We start from the raw sequence: 23,546 nt of genomic DNA, 5'->3' as shown, positions 1-23,546 counted from the left end.
CCCAGGTACATCCATGCTGGTGGTCATGAGAACTGAAAGAATACCTTTTCAGCTGTCTGTGTTTTGATTTGGAAACTTCTTCAGGCTCACTCTTACTTATCTTACTTCAAGCCTCCTCTTGTATTGGCTCCTATTAGTTTCAGATCACATGCTGCCCCTTTTTTCTTCTCTACTAGTCCAAGTGCCTCCCCCAGGGTTCTCTACCATCTACACGGTCAGAGTCTCATGCCAATAATTTTATGACTAGATGATTTCTGATAGGTATCAACATATCCCAAGAGAGTTCAGAAATTATATATTGTCACTAGCTACTTCATCACAAACTTTAACAATAACAAAAAAAACTTCTGTCAGTTAACTCTGAAAGTTTGCCAAGGAGGAGAAGGAAAGGAGATGTAACTATAGCCTGGCATTGAAACTGAGTTCCTCTGCCAACTTTATAATTAAACTCTCTGTCCAAAACATTATTTTCTTTCTTGTCTAATACCTGTTTCCCTCAAGACTGAGGATTATGAAAGAAAAGGAGGGACTGAAACTAAGTCAGACCCTGTGAGACCCTCCCAGGTACAAAAGCCTTCCGTGTCCACCATTTTTAGTTCATAGGAAAAAAGCTTCAGCCTCCCAGATCTTCCTTGAGTTCTAAAGGGCAGGTTCCAAAAGTTACTAATTAGGGAAGGGAGGAAATGGAAAAATGAAGAAGAAATGGTCAAGAAATAATAGTGTGGAAACAAACAACTCTCACCCCAAATTTTGTCTATAAAAACACCCCTTTGAAAACCAGTGTAGAGTTTGGGTTTTGTTTTGAGCACAAGCTACTCATTGTCATTGCTTGGCCCTGAAGTAAATCTTTCTCTGCTCCAAACTCGGACATTTAGATTTGTTTGGCCTCACGGTGTTGGGCTCACCAACTTACATTCTGTACAACTGACGTTACATTAAAAATATACCATCTTGTAGAGATTACTGGTGATAGAAGCAAGGTCCGATGCTGTAGAGAACAATATTGCATAGGAACCTGGAATGTTAGGTCCATGAATCAAGGCAAATTGGAAGTGGTCAAACAGCAAATGGCAAGAGTGAAGGTCGACATTCTAGGAATCAGTGAACTAAAATGGACTGGAATGGGTGAATTTAACTCAGATGACCATTATATCTACTACTGTGGGCAGGAATCTCTTAGAAGAAATGGAGTAGCCTTCATGGTCAACAAAAGAGTCCGAAATGCAGTACTTGGATGCAATCTCAAAAATGACAGAATGATCTCTGTTCGTTTCCAAGGCAAACCATTCAATATCACAGTAATCCAAGCCTATGCCCCAACGAGTAATGCTGAAGAAGCTGAAGTTGAACAGTTCTATGAAGACCTACAAGACCTTTTAGAACTAACACCCAAAAGAGATGTCCTTTTCATTATAGGGGACTGGAATGCAAAAGTAGGAAGTCAAGAAACACCTGGAGTAACAGGCAAATTTGGCCTTGGAGTACAGAATGAAGCAGGACAAAAGCTAATAGAGTTTTGCTAAAAGAACACACTCGTCGTAGCAAACACCCTCTTCCAACAACACAAGAGAAGACTCCACACATGGACATCACAAGATGGTCAACACCGAAATCAGATTGATTATATTCTTTGAGCCAAAGATGGAGAAGCTCTATACAGTCAGCAAAAACAAGACCAGGAGCTGACTGTGGCTCAGATTATGAACTCTTTATTGCCAAATTCAGACTTAAATTGAAGAAAGTAGGGAAAACCACTAGACCATTCAGGTATGACCTAAATCAAATCCCTTATGATTATACAGTGCAAGTGAGAAATAGATTTAAGGGCCTAGATCTGATAGAGAGAGTGCCTGATGAACTATGGAATGAGGTTCGTGACATTGTACAGGAGACAGGGATCAAGACCATTCCCATAGAAAAGAAATGCAAAAAAGCAAAATGGCTGTCTGAGGAGGCCTTACAAATAGCTGTGAAAAGAAAAGAAGTGAAAAGCAAAGAAGAAAAGGAAAGATATAAGCCTCTGAATGCAGAATTCCAAAGAATACCAGAGAGAGGTAAGAAAGCCTTCCTTAGGGATCAATGCAAAGAAATAGAGGAAAACAACAGAATGGGGAAGACTAGAGATCTCTCCAAGTAAATTAGAGATACCAAGGGAACATTTCATGCAAAGATGGGCTCAATAAAGGACAGAAATGGTATGGACCTAACAGAAGCAGAAGATATAAAGAAGAGGTGGCAAGAATACACAGAAGAACTGAACAAAAAAGATCTCCACAACCCAGATAATCAGGATGGTGGGATCACTGACCTAGAGCCAGACATCCTGGAATGTGAAGTCAAGTGGGCCTTAGAAAGCATCACTACGAACAAAGCTAGTGGAGGTGATGGAATTCCAGTTGAGCTATTTCAAATCCTGAAAGATGATGCTGTGAAAGTGCTGCACTCAATTTGCCAGCAAATATGGAAAACTCAGCAGTGGCCACAGGACTGGAAAAGGTCAGTTTTCATTCCAATCCCAAAGAAAGGCAATGCCAAAGAATGCTCAAACTACTGCACAATTGCACTCAGCTCACACACTAGTAAAGTAATGCTCAAAATTCTCCAAGCCAGGCTTTAGCAATATGTGAACCATGAATTTCCAGATGTTCAAGCTGGTTTTAGAAAAGGCAGAGGAACCAGAGGTCAAATTGTCAACATCCACTGGATCATTGAAAAAGCAAGACAATTCCAGAAAAACGTCTATTTCTGCTTTATTTCTATGCCAGAGCCTTGGACTGTGTGGATCACAATAAACTGTGGAAAATTCTTCAAGAGATGGGCATACCAGACCACCTGACCTGCCTCTTGAGAAACCTATATGCAGGTCAGGAAGCAACAGTTAGAACTGGACATGGAATAACAGACTGGTTCCAAATAGGAAAAGGAGTATGTCAAGACTGTATATTGTCACCCTGCTTATTTAACTTATATGCAGAGTACATCATGAGAAACGCCGGGCTAGAGGAAGCACAAGCTGGAATCAAGATTGCCAGGAGAAATATCAATAACCTCAGATATGCAGATAACACCACCCTTATGGCAGAAAGTGAAGAGGAACTCAAAAGCCTCTTGATGAAAGTGAAAGAGGAGAGTGAAAAAGTTGGCTTAAAGCTCAACATTCAGAAAACTAAGATCATGACATCTGATCCCATCACTTCATGGGAAATAGATGGGGAAACAGTGGCTGACTTTATTTTTGGGGGGCTCCAAAATCACTGCAGATGGTGATTGCAGCCATGAAATTAAAAGACACTTACTCCTTGGAAAGAAAGTTATGACCAACCTAGATAGCATATTCAAAAGCAGAGACATTACTTTGCCAATAAAGATCTGTCTAGTCAAGGTTATGGTTTTTCCTTTTCCATACATGACCGCATGACCATACATGTGGTCATGTATGGATGTGAGATTTGGACTGTGAAGAAAGTTGAGCACCAAAGAGTTGATACTTTTGAACTGTGGTGTTGGAGAACACTCCTTAGAGTCCCTTGGACTGCAAGGATATCCAATCAGTCCATTCTAAAGGAGATCAATCCTGGGGGTTCACTGGAAGGAATGATGCTAAAGCTGAAACTCCAATACTTTGGCCACCTCATGTGAAGAGTCGACTCATTGGAAAAGACTCTGATGCTGGGAGGGATTGGGGGCAGAAGGAGAAGGGGACGACAGAGGATGAGATGGCTGGATAACATCACTGTCTCGATGGATATGAGTTTGAGTAAACTCCAAGAGTTGGTGATGGACAGGAAGGCCTGGCGTGCTGCGATTCATGGGGTCGTCAGGAGTTAGACAGAACTGAGCGACTGAACTGAACTGGGAGGTTACTTTGTTCCCCCCTCAAAATTCATGTTGAAGCCCTTAACCCTTAAACTTCAGATGTGTCTAACTTTAAAGATTATTCAAAATGATAATTAAGTTAAAACGAGCTTGTGAAGTGGACCCTAATCTGAGGACGTGGTGAGAAGCTGGCCGTCTGGAAACCAAGGAAAGAGGCCTCAGGAGAAATCAAATGGGCTGACATTTTGATCTGGGATTTTCAGCCTCTAGAATTGTGAGAAAATTAATTTCTGGTTAAAATACCCAGTTTGTGTTGGTGGGAATGCAAACTAGTACAGCCACTGTGGAGAACAGTGTGGAGATTCCTTAAAAAACTGGAAATAGAACTGCCTTATGATCCAGCAATCCCACTGCTGGGCATACACACTGAGGAAACCAGAAGGGAAAGAGACACGTGTACCCCAATGTTCATCGCAACACTGTTTATAATAGCCAGGACATGGAAGCAACCTAGATGTCCATCGGCAGACGAATGGATAAGAAAGCTGTGGTACATATACACAATGGAGTATTACTCAGCCATTAAAAAGAATACATTTGAATCAGTTCTAATGAGGTGGATGAAACTGGAGCCTATTATACAGAGTGAAGTAAGCCAGAAGGAAAAACACCAATACAGTATACTAATGCATATATATGGAATTTAGAAATATGGTAACAATAACCCGGTGTACGAGACAGCAAAAGAGACACTGATGTATAGAACAGTCTTATGGACTCTGTGGGAGAGGGAGAGGGTGGGAAGATTTGGGAGAATGACATTGAAACATGTAAAATATCATGTAAGAAACGAGTTGCCAGTCCAGGTTCGATGCACGATACTGGATGCTTGGGGCTAGTGCACTGGGACGACCCAGAGGGATGGTATGGGGAGGGAGGAGGGAGGAGGGTTCAGGATGGGGAACACATGTATACCTGTGGCAGATTCATTTTGATATTTGGCAAAACTAATACAATTATGTAAAGTTTAAAAATAAAATAAAATTAAAAAAAAATACCCAGTTTGTGGTATTTTGTTATGGAAGCCCTAGCAAACTAGTACACCATCCACAAAGGCAGTGGAATGCATTCATTGTGTGAGCTGTAAACTAGTATAAGGGTTTCCTTGGTAGCTCAGCTGGTATAGAATCCGCCTGCAATGCAGGAAACCCTGATTCAATCCTTGGGTTGGGAAGATCCCCTAAAGGAGGAAATGGCAACCCACTCCAATATTCTTGCCTGGAGAATCTTTATGGACAGAGGGTCCTGGTGGGCTACAGTCCATGGGATCTCAGCGTTGGACATGACTGAGTGACTAAGCAGAGCACAGCACACACAAACTAGTATAAATACTAATGATCAGGCCTCAAGGGAAACATCAGGCCCTGGACAAATTGGATAATCATAATAAAGTAGAGCAAAAAGGAAATTCCATTTCTCCACTTTCATCTCTTTTTTCCCCCCATTTTTTGAGCTAATAATACATGTAATAGTTAGGCCATCTAATGTCATTTTAAATATACATATGTTGAAACGAATCTATCTATCTTTGTAGCAGCAGCAGTAGCCAGAACACAGGCCACCTCTTTCCTGCTTCCTCTCATTGATTCAGAATGGACAGTTATGGGGAACCAGAGAATTGATGCTTTGAAACTGTGGTGCTGAAGAAGACTCTTGAGAGTCCCTTGGACAGCAAGGAGATCAAACCAGTGAATCCTAAAGGAAGTCAATCCTGAATATTCTTTGGAAGGACTGATGCTGAAGCTGAAGCTCCAATACTTTGGCCACCTGATATGAAGAGCTGACTCACTAGGAAAGACCCTGATGCTGAGAAAGATTGAAGGCAGGAGGAGAAGGGGACGACATAGGGTGAGATGGTTGGATGGCATCACAGACTCAATGGATGTAAGTTTGAGCAAACTCTGGGAGAATGTGAAGGACAGGGAAGCCTGGCATGCTGCAGTCCATGGGATCGCAAAGAGTCAGACAAGACTGAGTGACTGAACAACAGGAATGGGCAACAGTAGAGATGCAAGAGATGAAGCATTTGCCCACTATTCTTCACATTCTTCTCTGGCTCTGTGAGATGGATATGAATGGCTGGGAAGAAAACCATCCTTGCTGAGTGATGGGACTCCTCTGCAAATCCCTCAAAATGATTTTTAATGCTTTCAGGTTAAATGTGTGAGAACCTGGCAGCCAAGAGCTACAACATACCTTGGGATGACTTGTCCCATCCTTTATTTCTGAACTGTCTCAATCAAACCTCTGAATTTGAATCTAGTGATGTTTCTTTTCCTTTTTCTTCTCCTCCTTCCCCCTTTCCCCTTTCTATTTTGATAAGTGCTGCAGATACTCCTTCTGATGGGGATGTCAGATTTGGCGGGGGTGAAGGGGTATGGAGAAGTCCATGAGCAGTGAGTACTTTATTCTATTTTACACACATCTCATCTTGATTATGTTCATTTAGGCAAAATTAAAGTATTGGTTTGCTTTTGCCCAACTTCTCCAACCACTTTACTGCTCCCCAATCTCCTTCTTCTCAAGTATTTCATCTCTTCACCATTTCATATTTGATCTGTCTGAAGTATGACCCAAACTGTTACTTGATCTGAGCTTTACGATCCACCTCCCCACCCCTTTTGCCTCTTAAAACTCTAATTTTACTTTCATTTGTGCACTACTGGCAATCTTCAAATCTCTTTCTCTCTCTCTCTCTCTATTTTCTTACAAGCTTCATTCACTTTATTTTTTTTTCCATTTACTTATTTTTTTAAAATTTTAATTGGAGGCTAATTACTTTACAATATTGTATTGCTTTTGCCATACATCAACATGAATCCGCCACGGGTGTACACTTTATTTTTCTCATAGAAAAGTATGCGGTGGCTACAGTTGGAGCCTGGGTCCTCTGCATGGAAACTCTGGTGGAGGTCTCTGCAAGATGGTCAGTGAATTCCTAATACCAAGACTGGGTGAACACTGTCTCTTTCCAGAGATAGAAGTGAGATAACTATAGATCGGAAATGGCATCAAAAGTGGCCTTGGCCAAGTTTCCCAGAATGGTGGAGCAGCCCCTGTCAAAGGTATAGCACTCTGTCAATTCCGACCATCAGTAGAAGCTTTTTGGGCACAGGGGCTGAGACCAGGCCGGAGCCCCTGGACGCAGGCAGGGAGTGGGTGCTCCAGCACACAGCTCCAGTGACCAGTTACCTTGGAAGGGACAATATGGGGCTTGCAGATCTTATTCCCCAGTAACCTCATCGCACACTGACAATGGAGAACTTGGCCAGAATGCTGACCCCACAGATGTTAGTGGTTACCTCCTTGGGAACTTGACACCAAACCTGACATGTCCCTTGTAATTCCCGATGGCAACAAATGCCTTGAACTTGGTCTACTGGCTAGCATAGGGCTGCTTTTGCACAGGCATATTCTTCAAAACCTTCTTCTTGAGGGATGTCCTGGGGAAAAAAGTCAGTGATCTCAGATCCCTTGATCGGCAGAGAGAAGAGATAGATCTCCTCCAGGGACTTGATCTTCATGTCGTGACCAGGTGGCCCAGCTTGGTGACGTGGCAGGAGGGGGGTGGCTGGGTGAGGGAGTGGGTGGGTGTGGGGAGCGGCAAGGCCAGTCCATGTCCTTGGCCTTGCTTCTGCCAGCTTTGCAGCGTTGGCCTCAGCTGTGACCCAGGCATGGACACAGGTGCCCAAGCCTCCCAGAAGCCACTACAGGAGGGTTTAAAACACACACTGTGCACACCACACTGTGTAAAAGACAGGAATGTGCTCTAGGGCCCTGGGGCTTCCAGGTACTGCCGTGGCATCAGGGGCGTCATCCGCCATTTGCTGTTTTTACACAGAAGAAGCCAAACACCTCTGCTTTTTTCCCTACATTTTCTCCAAAGATCCTTACTGACAACACTGAATTTCTCTGTTGGTCCATCTATAAATAATTCCTTGAGGCTATTGCAAACACAGCTTCTTCTTCTCCCCTACCCTGTATCTATCCATTTCTTTCCGTTCAGACACCATGACGTCTAGAGCCTTGGAAATAAATAGATCATCTTGTATAGTCAGATTATATTTTCTATTGATTTTGAAGGTGAGAGAGGCTGCCACCCAGAGAAGATAAAAGCTTTCATGCTTCAGGACCTTATAGCAGGCAAGTTCTGGGATAGAAAATTGTATAGAAAGGCAGTCATCTTACTAAAATTAATCACTAATCCAGGTTCAAATTCACAAATTATTCTTTCTGAAAATAACAGCATCGTGGTTAAGAGCTTGAGCTTTGGAGTCCGCCAGGAAATGAACCTAAGCTTAGTTTCTCAGCAGGGATCTGTGTGTCTTCATTTAACTTTTCTGAGTCTCAGTTTTCTCAAATTGATTGTGACTATTAATATCTACCTCACGGGATAGTGTATGGCTTGCATGGGCTGTCATAGATTTAACACTTTTCACAATATCTGGCATGTAGGTGTTCAAAGATGGTACTTTTCTGATTACCATTTTATTACCATATAATTACCACATTGTTTGCATTTTACCCCTGTATACATTTGTATTTTAAATGTATTTCTTGTGTCAATAAAAATTTAATTGGTTGATCTAAAAAAGAAGAGGAAAATTTTATTCGAGCCAAATTGAAGATTATAACCCAGGAACTGTGGGAAGCCCCAGTGATTCAAGAGCTAAAGAATCTGCCTGCAGTGCAAGAGAAATGGATTTGATCCTGGTATCCAGAAGATCCCTAGAGAAGGAAATGGCAATCCAGTCCAGTATTCTTGCCTGGAAAACCCCATGGACAGAGGAGGCTGGTGGGCTATAGTTCATAATGTTGCAAGGAGTTGGACAGAACAGAGCACAAACTCAGGTACAGCATCAGAGCACTCTGAGAACTGTCCTGTCCATTAGAGGTCAAAGCACAGTAATATAAGTTTTTTGAGAAGAGAGCTGTATTTTAAATGGTATATTCTTGACAGCTGACACAATCCTAGATCTGTAAGTACACAGTGGTGGGTCATTGTGACCCCTTATAAGATGAAGAAGGAATGTTATCTTTTAAGGGATCATCTTATTGGTGCTAGGAGAATGCTGCTGTTCATGGTTGAGCAGGTATTTCTGCCTTTGGGGAGGTTTTGCTGATGTGTAACGGAGATACAGTGCACAGTAGATGCGGGGAGAGGAGGCCAATGGACCAAGAAAAAATTTTTATGTTCAAATTTTTCTTGTCATAAAATATGACTTGTATTTCTCTTTTAAGACTTTCTAAAATATATATTATATTCTTAGATTCTGACCTCTACTTTCACTACTCTGTTGTTCATATTTGTTTTTTTTTTTTTTTTTGATGGAAACCTTTCAGGTTATGGTTTTCATGTACTTTAGGATCATTTGCTGCATATTTTTCACTGATATCCTATAGAAAATATTTAGGAACTCATTGATTTCATGTAAGAATTAACTATCTGTGTTTATGTAAATAGTTTTCTTATATTCCTGCTTTAAATACATCAGCACAGGAATCAGTCTTCTCCACGGAATGAAAGTAACATAAGCCAACCATCAAAATATTGTTAGGAATACTATGACAGGAATTAAAGTAAAAGAGCTCAAATCCCTAGAAGTTTATATTGGGGTATTTATACAAATCTACATGCTTTCCATTATATCTGAGTCTGGAGATCTTAAGGTTAAACCAAGTTCACATTCGATTATACAGATAAAATCATTTCAATGGAAACGATGGTTCTTCAGCCAGGATGCTGAGACTTTTTTTTTTAATTCCCGATTTCATTATTTATTTCTTTTTGGCTCTGCTGGGTCTTTTTTGCTGTGAGAGTTTTCCCTCCAGTTGCTGCAAGTGGGGGCCACTTTCTTGTTTAGTGTGGGGGCTTTTTATTGCTGCGGCTTCCCTTGTTGTAGAGCACAGGATTTATGGTGTGTGGGCTTCAGTAGCTGCAACACGTGGGCTCAGTAATTACGGCTCTCAGGCTTTAGAGCACAGGTTCAGTAGTCATGCATGGGCTTACTTGCTCTGTAGAATCTGGGATCTTCCTGACCCAGGGATTGAACTTGTGTATCCTGCATCGGCAGGCAGACCCTTTACCACTGAGCCACCAGGGGAGCCTGATGCTGAGTCTTAATAAGATTTTATTCTGGTGATTCTTTAGCTCCTCCAATTACATATCTTTCTCCTTTCCCAATATTACTTTTTCCAATCTCTCTACTTCCCCACTTCTCTGCTCCATTTTAAGGCTAAGTATAATCAGTACTGTTAAACTGAATTTCCATTCATCAGTAACAGAGCTCTACAAATTCTCCAACTGAAACTCATTAGCAACTGTGAATATTCCTTAGTGTTTACATTACACTGTATTGTAACCTTATTTACATGGATAACTCACACCTATCATTCCCAACTTTATAAGCCATCATAACAGGTCACACGGAGAAGGCAATGGCACCCCACTTTGGTACTCTTGCCTGGGAAAATCCCATGGACGGAGGAGCCAGGAAGGCTGCAGTCCGTCAGGTCGCTGAGGGTCAGACACGACTGAGCGACTTCACTTTCCCTTTTCACTTTCATGCATTGGAGAAGGAAATGGCAACCCACTCCAGCGTTCTTGCCTGGAGAATCCCAGGGACAGGGGAGCCTGGTGGGCTGCCCTCTCTGGGGTAGCACAGAGTCAGACACGACTGAAGCGACTTAGCAGCAGCAGCAGCAGCAGCAGCAGCAGCAGCAGCAACAGGTCACAAAAATTCAACAAAGAGAATGTCAGTTCCAAGGACTGTTAGTATCATAAGGATAAGAGTTGAATATTCATTAGTGCCAGGAAATTTTAAAAAATGTCCAGATATACTCTGGTAATTTTGTTTGCTCCAAATGACATTGGCAAACATGTAGAGTATTATTGAAGAATATTTCCAGTTATAATTATATCAAATATAATTTTAATAAATTATTTCTAAAATTGATAGATTCTAACAAAATTGCATCAGCATGTTATTCAAAGTCATTAAACCTCAAAAGGAAAATATAATCAAAGCAAAATAATTATAAGACACGTTGGGATTTGCTAAGTAATCTTTCCATTTAGAAGTGGATTTAGACAGTAGGGTACCAAGCCTCTATAACAGAGAGTCTTACATACACACGTTCATTTAGTCTTTCATGTTAATTGATTTAGAGGGACAAATATTGATGTTTGCTTCATAAAGAAGCTTTAAAAACTCTTCTCAACCTTAAATTTTATAATTCAAGTGTTATAACTTAAAAAAATGGTTTTTTTTTCTTTTTAATGTCGATGTGACCAAGATGCTGATTATTATCTGAGTGCTACATCACATCCATTCTCCAGGTTTCTAACTTGATCTGGGCCCAGGAGGCTGACCTCTATGGATTTCATTCCCAGGGTTTGCCCTAAGATCTCCTGTTGAGTTGGGTTGATGAGCTGCTCTGGCCAAAGTTTGGAGTACAGGAAAAATATGGCAAGGGACTATGAGTTAGAGTCCCTGGCTGAGACCCTGACTTATGTTGGTCTCAAGAGTGATCCTCAAAATGGAATTCTCAGGTTGCAACATTCACATACTTGAATGCATAGATATCCTCGTTGGGAGGACACGGGATACAATAACATCACATTACTCAAATTATCATTAAAGGTGGCATGGGATGGAATATGGAGCTTCACCAGTGGCTCAGCAGTAAAGAATCAGTCTGCAATGCAGGAGACTTAGAAGACTCTGGTTCGATCCCTGGGTTGGGAAGATACCCTGGAAGAGGGCATGGCAACCCACTCCAGTATTCTTGCCTGGAGAATCCCATGGACAGGGGAGACTGGCCAGCTACAGTTAATGGGGTCACAAAGAGAAGAACATGACTGAAGTAACTTAGCACACATGTATGTAACAGAGTACAGGGAGTGAACAAAGTAGTGAGGGACCAAATAGTCTTCCACTTAGTTGATATGGTAACCATGGGGTGGATTGTGGAATGGACTGGACAATTCTGGGTACTCTGGAGAGTGTACATTAAAAGATAAAGTCTAGAATTCCCAGTTCAAAACACTAATCGGTGGAAAATTCCAATAGCTCAATAAACCTGAAACACCAAGGACTCAGATTTTGCAGGCAAAAATGTTTGGGTAACTCCACCAGATAAAGAATTCTGTTCAGCCAAGATGCTGGTAGAAAGTAGAGGAATGAGTGGTAAAATACATAAGCTGTTGTTATTGGTTTTGTAGCCAACTACAAAAAGCTTTCCCAGCAGTTTTAAATGAATCGCTGTCCTCTTTTTCCTTCTTACATTTTATGAAGAGTGTCAGTGGTGGCTAACATCACAGTCTAGACTCCAGGGGTGGGAAGTATGACAGAACTGATATCACTCAACCACGACACTACGGCTGATGAGATTTTGTGTTTCTCCTGTGCAGGGTTCACAAGGTCTTCATTTAGGCAAAGGTCAAGGGTAAAAGCTGAGCAGCAAAATGAATGGACCGTATGCTTTATTCTCTGTTTGCATACCCCCACCTCACACTTTGATCCATACCATGCTCTTTACCCTCTGTGTGTCAGACACTGACCTCTATTGGATTCCATTATCAGGCTTTCCTTGTCCTTTGACCTCTATCTGGATTTGGCCAAAGGGAGACAATAATAGGGTATTGGGAGGTGAAAGGGAAAGCATGTTGGGTTACTTATCCCCTTTGCACCTTCACTTTTGCTTGGCCAAAGTTGTGGCAGTGGCTGTGTTCTACAGCTACAGCTTTGGTCCTTCAGTTCCTCTTCTACGGTCCCAAATATTTTCTAGGTTATGGAGACACTATTCCCATTCTTGTCCCTTTGGTTGTGAAGTAGCAATGATCTGCCACTCTTGCTGATGATCCCTGAGTGTTTCAGTAAGCCTTGCCCATACTTCTTTCATGGAACTCTTTCAGTTACAGTCTTTGTGTTTGCCATTTCTTTCCTGCTAGTACAGCAATATCGGAGAAGGCAATGGCACCCCACTCCAGTACTCTTGCCTGGAAAATCCCATGGATGGAGGAGCGTGGTTGGCTCCAGTCCATGGGGTCGCTAAGAGTCGGGCACGACTGAGCGACTTCACTTTCACTTTTCACTTTCATGCATTGGAGAAGGAAATGGCAACCCACTCCAGCGTTCTTGCCTGGAGAATCCCAGGGACGGGGGGACCCTAGTGGGCTGCCCTCTATGGGGTCGCACAGAGTCGGACACGACTGAGGCGACTTAGCAGCAGCAGCAGCAGTACAACAATATACCATTGAAGGAAGAAAAAAAATTGAGAGGGACTTGATAAGGATAGCCATTGGCAGTGGGATACATCTACAAGTGATGGAGAAAATGTGTCTAGGAGAGCAGAGCTGAGAACGCAGAGAATATGGACACAGACAACAGTCGGTATTCTAGATGAATAGCAGTCAGCATTATAGATCATAGCAATAAGTAGTGGTGTTAACTGATAGGCATGTGGGGTAAAGGAGGTGAGAATCCAAGTGAAGTTAGTCTCTGGAAGAACCTGCTAGCCAAGTGGACAAAGTAAATGAATCAGGATTTTCAGGTGTCAGGGCTTCAGGCATCAGAATTCTCATTTCTGTTTGGGACTTGGCAAGTGCACAGAAAAGCTTTGGTTTTGATGACAGTTTTTGACAGATTACCAAACACTGTTCATTTACTTCATACACTAGCTTGTTTTTTCATCCATTCATCAAATATGTATTGAATTCCTTTTATACTGCAGGTCCTGAGTTGGACACCAAGGCTATAAATAAATGTGTGTAAGATATATTATCTTACTTCATGGGATTCACAACTTACCAGGAGCTGAAGACATGTATGAATGTAACTAGTACTTGGTTACTAAACTTCTTTTTCTGGGTATATCCTGTAGGTACCTCATACTAGATATGCATTCAACCTTACTCCCTATTTTCTAAAAAGCACAACTCTCTTCCACTCTCCATTTCATGAACGGCAGCATGGCTATGACCTTGTTTCAGAGTTGACCCCTTGGCCCATTGGAGTCAGTCATTCTTTTTTTTCCTAAAATCTGTTTTGTATACATTCTTATTAGAGGATTTTTCTTATTTATGCATCTGATGAGCAGCCAAGGTTGAGAAACTACTGTATTAGGTATAAATTCTTCCTAAACTGCGCTCATAATTGGTCCATAGAGAAAGGAGTCAGCTGTATCTTGTGGGGGGAGTGTATGTGTGTTTGTGTATATCCAGGAAGGAGAAGAGTCCAGTATTTCTTGCTAAGTTGTATATATAGAGCTGGTGGTGCTTGTTGGAGATGTCAGACACATAGTGTGTGATTAGTTGCTCAACCACGGATTCTCAGGATGATATTATTTGTAAGAATCTCCACATTCAAGCCGTCATCATTGTTATCAGCACTCTGGGATCTTAGGGACTGACTCGTACAGATTGAACTCTAAAGCCAAAAATGTCAATTTATTATTATTTTTTTATAAGATACACATGTCATTGCCTGACAGTGTATTCTGTCCTGTGCAGGGAAGTCTGATTATAGCTGGACACAACCCTCTCTACAGAATTGAATGTAGCATAAAGAAAATAGGTTTCAGCTTCGGCCCCTCCCTTACTTGAGCCCTGTGAGTGCTGGGCTTGACTGGGAACTGTAGATTATTCCCAGTAGAGAAGGGAAGCCAGAGTTGAAACCAGGAAGTATTTCTATGTAAACATTTTTGGTACATTGCCTGAAGAAATCTCAGAAGAATGGGACCTGAATTTTCAAGCCCCTAATAATTCATCATGAATTCTTTTCTTAGTATAAATAAGAATTCATTATTGTACTTAATTTTAAATTTATAATTTTGTCTTTTTTATTGAAGAAGTTCCAACAGATGGTATCTCAGGTTTCCCTCAAATCTGGATCTGTCCCTGTGTCTCTAACACGGGGATCTGGGCACTGCTGGCCTGACCAGATGATTATCTTTCATGGGCAAGATTCTGTTTACCTTTTTGATTCCATGCATCTCACAGTTCTGGGGTTATCGTTTCATTGCTTCAGGCAGAAAACAAGCAATTAAGTTACAGCTTGTTTACATGATTGTATCCCATAGAGATCTTGAGAGGAAAACAGGTTCTCCTGAAAGGGACCTGGAAAATCCCTTCAGTGATTCATTTAAAAACAGTTCCTACGCCTTAGCTGGTGGTCTTGTAGTTAAGAATTTACCTGTCAAAGTAGGGGACATGGGTTCGATCCTGGTCCAGGAATATTCCACATTCCCAGGAGCCACTAGGCCCAGGCGCCACAACTACTGAGCCAGAGCGCCTAGGGCATGTGCTCCACAAGAGCAGCCACCACAGTGAGAAGCGCACGTCCTGCAATGAAGACCTCCATTTTGGTGCTAGTCATCTGTTTCATTGGAGGGTGATACTTGTCTTTTTATTCACGTTGTCAGGCTAGTGTGCCCAGTATACCATATGTAATAATAGCAACATTACCATTTTCAAGATAGTACTCACCAGTGAAAACTTTGATATGCTTTTTGTCAATCTACCTCATGAAGAAGCATGGGTTACAGAAGACTTGTCAGAGATGAGTGATTAAAAATGTTTGTTTCCACCATTCTCTTTTTGTAAGGAGCTGCATCAGGCATTACTGACAAAATAGAGGCATGGCCCTAAACCCCCTCCCTTTGTTCCGTAGGCATGGACCGGACCTGGAATGAAGGAGTTAGTCTTTGTGATTCTGACTTGTTTTTCCCTTTCCTCGGGCTGAGTTGACTGAAGAGAATATTAAGGTGCTTATTGTTTTTGAGAGGAGCATGAGAAGGCATAAAGCCTTCTGCAGCTGTGCTCAAAGAATAATTCATAAAGTTAATCACTGACATTTGTTCAAGGACTTTTACAAAAAAGTGTTCCAGGGTGAGCACACAGGCCACAGCTTGAGGCCATGGGAGGGATTGCTATCTGAAGCCCATTTGTGAGAAAAGTTTATGGCAAAGGAATTTGCTGAAGTTAGGGCTTAGGAATAATTAAAATAGTTAGGAGCTAAAGATTTAAGGATTGCTGTAATGTTAGCATATTCTACTATAGCTTATAAAAATTAGGGACTTTAGAGATATTATTAGGTAGAAGCCCTTTCTAAGAAATAGTGAGCTTGGGATACAAGGGCAAACAGGACTTAGAAAGATAAGAATTAAACTGAGGAATGTGGTAGGCAGCCCAGACATTAGCATGAGTTACAGTGTATTCACAAGGACACATGAGAAAAAGTAGATAAGAGAATCACTGAGGAAGGAACTCGTTTTGAGGGGCAACAATGATTTTTGGAGAAAAATAAATCTGGGTCCATGGGAACTAAAAATATCAAACCTCTGACCTAATGCTTTTGTAAAAGTATAAAAGAGAATCATAAGCTTGAAATAAACAGGCAGTCCAAGAAAACTGAGAGGCTGCCTCAGTTTCTCTCTCGCCGACACCACTCACCCCTTCAGGTTGAATCCCTGGCTGCAGGAGCTGGACTCCGGCATCTTTTCATATAGGCATTTTTGTAAGCAAAATACTTTTGCTAATGAGTCTGTAGAAAATGCAGGTATAAGGGCGTTTCTTCAAAATCCATAGGCGTAGGTCTTCTAAAAGTAGAATCAACCAGTCTCAGTGTACCTGTATTTCAGGTTGATTTTAGAGCTCACAATGAAGCTGTAGCTCAATTTCATTTTCTTTAGATATTTAGAGCAAACAACCTTTGAAAGATCAATCTAAAGAAGTGATCTTGATTTAAATTCCTGCCGATACAGTTACTGTATGTTTCCATCTTCTTCATTCATTGCATGATTTTACTTTTTTGTGTGGGTCCTCAGTGATACATGAGCAATCACCATAATATTGGGGGACAATCTGGCTGTTTGATGAATTAAGTCTGTGCTAGGTTCCCAAGGCCCTCTGTAACAGAGTGGCAATGACTAGGGTTGTTGTTGTTCAGTCACTAAGTCGTGTCTGTTTGTGACCCATGAACTACAGTGTGCCAGGCTTCCCTGTCCTTCACTATCTCCCTGAGTTTGCTCAAGCTCATGTCCATCGAGTTGATGATGCTATCCAACCATCTAATCCTCTGTCGCCCCCTTCTCCTCTTGCCCTCAATCTTTTCCAGCATCAGGGTCTTTTCCAATGAGTCAGTTCTTCACATCAGGTGGCCAAAGTATTGGAGTTTCAGCTTCAGCATCAGTCCTTCCAATGAATATTCAAAGTTGATTTCCTTTAGGATTGACTGGTTTGATCTCCTTGCTGACCAAGAGACTCTCAAGAGTCTTCTCCAACACCACAGTTCAAAAGCATCAATTCTTCGGTGTGCAGCCTTCTTTATGGTTCAACTCTCACATCTGTACATGACTATTGGAAAATTATAGCTTTGCCTATACAGATCTTTGTTGGCAAAGTAATGTCTCTGCTTTTTAATACGTTGTCTAGATTTCTTATAGCTTTCCTTCCAAGGAGCAAGCATCTTTTAATTTCATGGCTGCAGTCACTAGCCACAGTGATTTTGGAGCCCCCAAAAATAAGATCTGCCACTGTTTCCACATTTTCCCCAACTATTTGCCATGTAGTGATGGGACAAGGGGACTTAGAGCAACATAAATTTATTGCTTCACAGCTCTAGAGACCGGAAGTCTGCTATCAAGGTGTTGACCAGGCTGTGGTCCCTCTGTAGGCACTATGGGAGAATCCTTCCTTGCTTCTTCAAGTTCCTGGTAGTTTCTGGGGTTCCTTGGCTTGCAGTACTAGAACTTCACCTCTGTTTGTCATGGCTTCTTCCCTTAGTGTGTCCTTTTTTTCTTTTTAATTTCTTTGGTTGTTCCAGGTCTTAGTTGTGGCACATGAGGTTTTTTTTAAGTTGTGAGATGTGAGATCTAGTTTCCTGACCAGGGATCAAACTTGGGCCTCCTTGCATTGGGAGCCAGAGTCTTAGCCACTAGACCACCAGGAAAGTCCCCTGTGCCCTTTTCTTTTAAAGGCATATTGTGATGGATTTAAGCCATCTGAATCAGGTATGATCTTGTTTTGATTCTTTCCTTCTTTTTATCTGTAAAGACTCTATTTCCAGATAAGGTCACATTTCAAGGTTCTGGGTGGACATAAATTTTGGGGCAGGAGGGTGCCATTCAATCCACTAGAAATCCTCTGAATTCCATTAGGTGCTAGGAATGCAGTTCCCTCCCTGACAAGAGAGACGGTATTTCCCTGTTGTGGGATCAGCAGGTGGCACAGCCAGGCATCTGCTAGCCATGGAGCTTTCATGGCAGCCAAGAAGCTGAGTATGTAAGCAGGCCAGGTAGCCTGTGCCCTAGACAGAGGCAGGAAAAAGCAGAAGTGGTTTCTAGTAGTGAAAGTTTTCTTGAACTTAATTCCTTCTTAAAATTCAACAGAGGTGTTCTAAGATGTGGGTATCATCCCCCAGCCTTTGCTATCTTTGTTGTTCCTGAAACCCCTTTCTTTTCTGTTCTCTATGGCAACTCATTCTCTGGTCTCCCTCACATTGGACTTGTGCCCAATGAGTAAATTTTGCCTTAAGCCTTCTGCTCCTGGGTCTCACTTTCTACCCACTTCATTCTTTATCCTTATTTTCTCCACTCTTCCTCATTTTGTTCCTATTTCATCCTTGGTCTAAATCTATTTCTTTCACAAAACTACACAGATCCCTCAGACCCAAGTGGGTGTAGAGCCGGCAGTGGACACCAGAAGTTTCCAAAGACAGAGCACAGGTCTTAGACTCCTAAGAGTTTATTCATTCCTGTGGTATTTGTCTTGACACAACTTCGACACTGGGCATTTAGCCTCTTAGGGTAGGGATTGTGTTTATTTAAACTATGTTTACAAAATAGCTAAGAAATATTTGGAGTTAGCCCGCATATATGGGCCCAGGAAATAATCTCTTTATGGAGCAAATTCTTGTCTTTCACGCTTTTGCCTTGGTTTTGTTTTAGGTCGTTCAATGATAAATGAGAATGATGGACAAGCCTGTGCCTATCATGGGCAATGTCCACATTACACCATTCAATGACAGCACCTTCCTTTGATGTTCTTTCTTCTTTTCAAATTTTATTGTGTTTGTTTCTGGGGAGCTATACAGATGGCAATGATCATGAGAGTCAGTTCAATGTCAGGGATACATTCTCCACCTGACTTCCTGCTTCCTGATGTGACCTTGTCTATGCTGAGTTTCTTTTTCCTAGCTGCTGCTTCTTACACTGCAGAAAACAATATGTATATTCTTGTCTTCTTCCTGTCTCTAGAGTGAGATGACTACAGTAAAGGATTGGTTTCATTCTTTCCCTAACCCAAACCAGGACTAGAATGAGAAAACCTTCACCCTCTTACCTTCTCATCTTGGCCTTCTGTTTATCTCCAGCTCAATTACACTGACGATGACTCCAGAAAAACTGCACTTGTATTTTATTTTTGCTTTAAATTCTTCCTCCTTTCTCCAATCTTTTCTCAGTCCTTTAAGAGATCTTCTCTTCAGAGATTTTCATCCAAACAAGGCTGAGAGGAGGAACACTGGTTTTTCTTCCTTGATTTGAATATGTTTTAGTTACATTTGAATATATTAGATTCATTATTTTCCAAGGAGATATATTCCAAAATATATTCCAAAATTTGCATTTCCCCGATTTGCTTGTATTCAGTTCAGTTCAGTTCAGTCGCTCAGTCGTGTCCAACTCTTTGCAACCACATGAATCGCAGTACACCAGGCCTACCTGTCCATCACCAACTCCTGGAGTTCACTCAGACTCACGTCCATCGAGTCAGTGATGCCATCCAGCCATCTCATCCTCTGTCGTCCCCTTCTCTGCCTGCCCCCAATCCCTCCCAGCATCAGAGTCTTTTCCAATGAGTCAACTCTTCCCATCAGGTGGCCAAAGTTCTGGAGTTTCAGCTTTAGCATCATTCCTTCCAAAGAAATCCCAGGGCTGATCTCCTTCAGAATGCACTGGTTGGATCTTCTTGCAGTCCAAGGGACTCTCAAGAGTCTTCTCCAACACCACAGTTCAAAAGCATCAATTCTTCAGCACTCAGCCTTCTTCACAGTCCAACTTTCACATCCATACATGACCACAGGAAAAACCATAGCCTTGACTAGACGGACCTTTGTTTGCAAAGTAATGTCTCTGCTTTTTATGCTATCTAGGATGGTCATAACTTTCCTTCCAAGGAGTAAGCATCTTTTAATTTTATGGCTGCAGTCATCATCTGCAGTGATTTTGGAGCCCCCAAAAATAAAGTTTGACACTGTTTCCACTGTTTCCCCATCTATTTCCCATAAAGTGATGGGACCAGATGCCATGATCTTCGTTTTCTGAATGTTGAACTTTAAGCCAACTTTTTCACTCTCCACTTTCACTTTCATCAAGAGGCTTCTTAGTTCCCCTTCACTTTCTGCCATAAGGGTGGTGTCATCTGCATATCTGAGGTTATTGATATTGCTTCCTCCAGCCCAGCGTTTCTCATGATGTACTCTGCATAGACGTTATATAAGCGGGGTGACAATATACAGCTTTGACGTACTCCTTTTCCTATTTGGAACCAGTCTGTTGTTCCATGTCCAGTTCTAACTGTTGCTTCCTGACCTGCATACAGATTTCTCAAGAGGCAGGTCAGGTGGTCTGGTATTCCCATCACTTTCAGAATGGCTCTGGCATAGTCAATAAAGCAGAAATAGATGTTTTTCTGGAACTTTCTTGCTTTTTCAATGATCCAGCGGATGTTGGCAATTTCGTCTCTGGTTCCTCTGCTTTTTCTAAAACCAGCTTGAACATCTGGAAGTTCACGGTTCATGTATTGCTGAAGCCTGGCTTGGAGAATTTTGAGCATTACTTTACTAGCGTGTGAGATGAGTGCAATTGTGCGGTAGTTTGAGCATTCTTTGGCATTGCCTTTCTTTGGGATTGGAATGAAAACTGACCTTTTCCAGTCCTGTGGCCACTGCTGAGTTTTCCAAATTTGCTGACACATTGAGTGCAGCACTTTTACAGCATCATCTTTCAGGATTTGAAATAACTCAACTGGAATTCCATCACCTCTACTAGCTTTGTTCGTAGTGATGCTTTCTAAGGCCCACTTGACTTCACATTCCAGGATGTCTGGCTCTAGGTCAGTGATCACACCACCGTGATTATCTGGGTTGTGAAGATCTTTTTTGTACAGTTCTTCTGCGTATTCTTGCCACCTCTTCTTAATATCTTCTGCTTCTGTTAGGTCCATACCATTTCTCTCCTTTATCGAGCCCATCTTTGCATGAAATATTCCCTTGGTATTTCTAATTTTTTTGAAGAGATCTCTAGTCTTTCCCATTGTGTTGTTTTCCTCTACTTCTTTGCATTGATTGCTGAGGAAGGCTTTCTTATCTGTCCTTGCTATTCTTTGGAACTCTGCATTCAGATGCTTTTATTTTTCCTTTTCTCCTTTGCTTTTTGCTTCTCTTCTTTTCACAGCTATTTGTAAGGCCTCCCCCGACAGCCATTTTGCTTTCTTGCATTTCTTTTCCATGGGATGGTCTTGATCCTGTACAATGTCACGAACCTCTTTCCATAGTTCATCAGGCACTCTGTCTATCAGATCTAGTCCCTTAAATCTATTTCTCACTTCCACTGTATAATCATAAGGGATTTGATTTAGGTCATACCTGAATGGTCTAGTGGTTTTCCCTACTTTCTTCAATTTAAGTAATTTGGTAATAAAGAGTTCATGATCTGAGCCACAGTGAGCTCCCGGTCTTGTTTTTGTTGACTGTATAGAGCTTCTCCATCTTTGGCTGCAAAGAATATAATCAATCTGATTTTGGTGTTGACCATCTTGTGATGTCCATGTATAGAGTCTTCTCTTGTGTTGTTGGAAGAGGGTGTTTGCTATGACCAGTGCATTTTCTTGGAAAAACTCTATTAGTCTTTGCCCTGCTTCATTCCGTATTCCAAGGCTAAATTTGCCTGTTACTCCAGGTGTTTCTTGACTTCCTACTTTTGCATTCCAGTCCCCTATAATGAAAAGGACATATTTTTTGGGTGTAAGTTCTAAAAGGTCTTGTAGGTCTTCATAGAACTGTTCAACTTCAGCTTCTTCAGCATTACTGGTTGGGGCATAGGCTTGGATTACTGTGATATTGAATGGTTTGCCTTGGAAACAAACAGAGATCATTCTGTCCTTTTTGAGATTGCGACCAGCACACTTATCATGGCTGAGAAGAGCTACCCCAGTCAGAGGCCAGGGGCAGTGGCCGTGAAGAGCTACCCCACGTCTGAGGAGTGGTGGCTGCGTGGGCGCAGGAGGGCCTAGAGGAGCTATTCCACGTTGAAGGTCAGGAGGGGTGGCAGTGAGGAGATATCCCTCATCCAAGGTAAGGTGCAGCAGCTGCGCTTTGCTGGAGCAGCCGTGAAGAGATACCCCATGTCCAAGGTAAGAGGAACCCAAGTAAGATGGTAGGTGTTGCAAGTGGGCATCAGAGGGCAGACGCACTGAAACCATACTCACAGAAAACTAGTCAATCTAATCACACTAGGACCACAGCCTTGTCTAACTCAATGAAACTAAGCCATGCCCATGGGGCCACCCAAGACGGGTGGGTCATGGTGGAGAGATCTGACAGAATGTGGTCCACTGGAGAAGGGAATGGCAAACCACTTCAGTATTCTTGCCTTGAGAACCCCATGAACAGTATGAAAAGACAAAAATGATAGGATACTGAAAGAGAAACTCCCCAGGTCAGTAGGTGCCCAATATGCTACTGGAGATCAGTGGAGAAATAACTCCAGAAAGAATGAAGGGATGGAGCCAAAGCAAAAACAATACCCAGCTGTGGATGTGACTGGTGATAGAAGCAAGGTCCGATGCTGTAAAGAGCAATATTGCATAGGGACCTGGAATGTCAGGTCCATGAATCAAGGCAAATTGGAAGTGGTCAAACAAGAGATGGCAAGAGTGAACGTTGACATTCTAGGAATCAGGGAACTAAGATGGACTGGAATGGGTGAATTTAACTCAGATGACCATTATATCCACTACTGCGGGCAGGAATCCCTCAGAAGAAATGGAGTAGCCATCATGGTCACCAAAATAGTCCGAAATGCAGTACTTGCTTGTATTACCATAGCATATAATTGTTACTCAATTTATAAAATGCAGAGATGTGGAACTGGAAATCTAGAGATCCTGGTAGACTTATAATAACAATTACTAAGCAGATGATGGTGAGCAGCAAACCTGTCCAGTGAGTTAAGCCTTGATGCATAACTCTTGAGGGATGTTGTGAACTCTTGGGGATTTTGTGAAACCAACAAATGTTGATCCTGGGCCTTGGAATTTTCTTAAAAATTCTTTTTTTCAGGAAGGCTCCTGAAATAATGATACTTGTAACGGCAGAGGAGGGGAAATAAAAAGTAGTTTTATCTGCTTTATTCATCTAAGGTGGAGGCAAATATAATCCCCCAGGACATCACTGTTTCCACCCAGAAACTGTTGCAGGAATTGTGATTTTTCTGTGGATGGTTCCTGCTCTTACCTTACCTAATCAGATTTTTAGATTCCTTGGTGGTAAATGAGGTACATTTCCTTCCCAAGATAATTTGGGAGTTAGGCAACAATAGTAATTGTCACTTAGATGTTTTTCTTTCCTAAACTACTTCTTATTTTAAACAACATAAGACTTGGTACT

The 23,546-nt window shown here is 41.8% G+C and overlaps 1 pseudogene; it reads right to left on the bottom strand.

Moving 5' to 3' along the window:
- Positions 1-3,980: 3,980 nt before the first annotated feature.
- Positions 3,981-7,423, bottom strand: LOC100847585 (small ribosomal subunit protein uS5-like; annotated as a pseudogene).
- Between the last annotated feature and the right edge of the window lie 16,123 nt (positions 7,424-23,546).

The sequence above is a fragment of the Bos taurus genome, chromosome 4 (genome assembly GCF_002263795.3).
Source record: "Bos taurus isolate L1 Dominette 01449 registration number 42190680 breed Hereford chromosome 4, ARS-UCD2.0, whole genome shotgun sequence".
NCBI classification, from domain to species: domain Eukaryota; kingdom Metazoa; phylum Chordata; class Mammalia; order Artiodactyla; family Bovidae; genus Bos; species Bos taurus.
The sequence above is the reverse complement of the archived record's forward strand: the minus strand, read 5'-3'. Positions and strand labels throughout refer to the sequence as shown.